This window comes from Schistocerca cancellata, chromosome 3 (genome assembly GCF_023864275.1).
Source record: "Schistocerca cancellata isolate TAMUIC-IGC-003103 chromosome 3, iqSchCanc2.1, whole genome shotgun sequence".
NCBI classification, from domain to species: domain Eukaryota; kingdom Metazoa; phylum Arthropoda; class Insecta; order Orthoptera; family Acrididae; genus Schistocerca; species Schistocerca cancellata.
The window spans coordinates 896,446,111-896,449,703 of NC_064628.1; positions in this window are offsets into that span (position 1 = coordinate 896,446,111).

Genomic DNA, 3,593 nt, shown 5'->3' on the forward strand with positions numbered 1-3,593 from the left:
TCTCAAGACTAGTAACGCTTTAAACAGTCTATGCTCTACACCTCTCCTCGGAGTTGAGTAACAATATACGACGCACAGTGGCAGGTTTGTAGTATCCCTTGGACCCTCACATTGACATTGAAACACAGAAACTGCATCACTATTGAATACTACAGGAAGCATTGCGACACTATCAAGGCGAGTACGCTTAAAACAGTCTGTGATTTCCACCTCTCCTAGTAGTCGAATAAAAAAATGCGACGCACAGTGGCAGGTTTATTGTATCCCTTGGACTTTCTAATTGACACTGAAACACAGAAACTGCATCACTATTGAATACTACAGGAAGCATTGCGACATCTTTATTTATTTCGAGTCAAAAACATTACAACAATATTTACAATATATACAATATAACAAATCAGGTCAAATCATAAAAGAACAAACTAAACGGTATTAGCCCAAAATTGTGCAACGGCAGCAGCATTGTCTGAAACATCAACAAGCTCTTGTGTGGAACATGATACAGGACATCTAGGACAGTTAATTAAATGTTTGGTTGTCTGTTCTTCTCCGCAGTCACACAAGGTGGAAGATTCCTTCATGAAGCCCCATTTAAACAGATTGTCCTTAGTTCGTCCGACGCCACTCCTGAGCCGATTTAGAGACTTCCACACTGTCCAGACTTGATTTCCACCAGGAGGAAGGGTCTCAGAAGGAGTCATCCAATCATTACTGTCAGATTTTGCTGTCCACTGAGATAGTCTGGCTGCTCCAGTCCGACCGGTGAGGGGTGTAGTAGTTCTCATGAAGCTCCTCCTAGATTTGAGTCTACTAATTGGTGGCTGGTATCCATGTAGCAGGTGATCGGTGTTATGATCTGCTTTATGTCTCTCAAGTTTGGCTGCGACTTCACGCCTTATGTCTGGAGGAGCAATACCTGCTAGTTTATGGAGTTTATCAATAGGTGTAGCTTTGAGGCATCCCGTTACTGTCCTGCAGGTTTCGTTCAGGGCCACATCAACCTGCTTTGCATGAGATGACTTGTACCATACAGGACATGCGTATTCAGCTGCGGAATAGCACAAGGCCAAGGCTGATGTTCTTAGTAGTTTGGGATCTGCACCCCAAACGCTGCCAGTGAGCTTCCGCAGGATGTTGTTACGAGCAGCAACTTTCTGCTTAGTGTTAGTGCAGTGTTTTCTGTAGGTCAACGTTCGATCTAAGGTGACACCCAGATATTTGGGGTAGAAACAATGTTCAAGCTCTTGATCTTCCCAAACCACTGTAAGTTTTCTATAGGCCTCTCGATTGCGTAGGTGGAAAGCACAAACTTGAGTTTTAGCAGGGTTCGGTCTTAAGTTATTGACTCTGTAGTACTGAGATAGGTCCTTGAGAGCAACAGTAAGCTGGTTTTCTACTGTGTCAAAATCTCTGGCTTGTGTGACTAAGGCAAGATCATCTGCATAGATGAAACTCTTTGTAAGAGAAGGTTGAGGCTGGTCATTTGTAAATATGTTGAACAATATGGGGGAAAGGACACTACCCTGAGGCAAGCCATTCCTTTGACTTCTCCATCTACTCTTTCTTCCTTGGAACTCCACATAGAATCGCGACATCTGTCAAGGCAAGTAACGCTTTAAACAGTCTGTGCTTTGCACCTCGCCTCGGAGTTGTGTAACAATATGCGATGCACAGTGTCAGGATTATTGTATCCCTTGGACCTTCACATTGACATTGAAACACAGAAACTGCATCGCTATTGAATACTACAGGAAGCATTGCGACATCTGTCAAGGCGAGTAACGCTTTAAACAGTCTGTGCTTTGCACTTCGCCTCGGATTCGAGTAACAACATGCGACGGACAGTGGCAGGTTTACTGTATCCCTTGGACCTACACATTGACATTGAAACACAGAAACTGCATCGCTATTCAATACTACTGGAAGCATTCCGACATCTCTCAAGACTAGTAACGTTTCAAACAGTCTATGATTTGCACCTCTCCTTGGAGTCAAGTAACAATAAGCGACGCACAGTGGCAGGTTTATTGTATCCCTTAGACCTCCACATTGACATTGAAACACAGAAACTGCATCGCTATTGAATAATAACGGAAGCATTGCGACATCTGTCAAGGCGAGTAACGCTTTAAACAGTCTGTGCTTTGAACCTCTCCTGGGAGTCGAGTAACAAGATGCGATGCACAGTGGCAGGTTTATTGTATCCCTTGGACTTTCACATTGATATTGAAACACAGAAACAGCATCGCTATTGAATACTACTGGAAGCATTGCGACATGTCTGAAGACTAGCAACGCTTTAAACAGTCTATGCTTTGCACCTCTTCTCAGAGTCAAGTAACAACATGCGACGCACAGTGGCTGGTTTATTGGATTCCGTGGACCTTCACATTATTATTGAAACACAGAAACTGCATCGCTATTGAACACTGTTGGAAGCATTGCGACATCTGTCGAGGCGAGTAACGCTTTAAACAGTCTGTGCTTTGAACCTCTCCTGGGAGTCGAGTAATAATATGCGACGCACAGTGGCCGGTTTATTGTATCCCTTGGACCTTCACATTGACATTGAAACACAGAAACTGCATCGCCATTGAATACTACAGGAAGCATTGCGACATCTGTCAAGGCGAGTAACGCTTTAAACAGTCTTTGCTTTGAACCCTTCTTGGGAGTCGAGTAACAATATGCGACGCTAAGTAGCAGGTTTATTGTATCCCTTGGACTTTCACATTGACATTGACACAAGAAACTGCATCGCTATTGAATACTATTGGAAGCATAGTGACATCTCTCAAGACTAGTCACGGTTTAAACAGCCTGTGCCTTGAACCTCTCCTGGGAGTCGAGTAACAATATGCGACGCACAGTGGCAGGTTCATTGTATCCCTTGGACCTTCAGATTGAGATTGAAACACAGAAACTGCATCGCTATTGAATTCTACAAGAAACATTGCGACATCTGTCAAGGCGAGTTACGCTTTAAAGAGTCTATGCTTTGCACCTCTCCTCAGAGTCGAGTAACAAAATGCGACGCACAGTAGGCGGTTAATTGTATCTCTTGGAACTTCACATTGACATTGAAACACAGAAACTGCATCGCTATTGATTACTACAGGAAGCATCGCGATATCAATCAAGGCGAGGTACGCTTTAAAGAGTCGAGTAACAGTATGCGACACATAGTGGCAGGTTTATTATATCCCTTGGACTTTCACATTGACATTGAAACACTGAAACTGCATCGCTATTCAATACTACTGGAAGCATTCCGACATCTCTCAAGACTAGTAACGTTTCAAACAGTCTATGATTTGCACCTCTCCTTGGAGTCAAGTAACAATAAGCGACGCACAGTGGCAGGTTTATTGTATCCCTTAGACCTCCACATTGACATTGAAACACAGAAACTGCATCGCTATTGAATAATAAAGGAAGCATTGCGACATCTGTCAAGGCGAGTAACGCTTTAAACAGTCTGTGCTTTGAACCTCTCCAGGGAGTCGAGTAACAATATGCGACGCACAGTGGCAGGTTTATTGTATCCCATGGACCTTCACATTGACATTGAAACACAGAAACTGCATCGC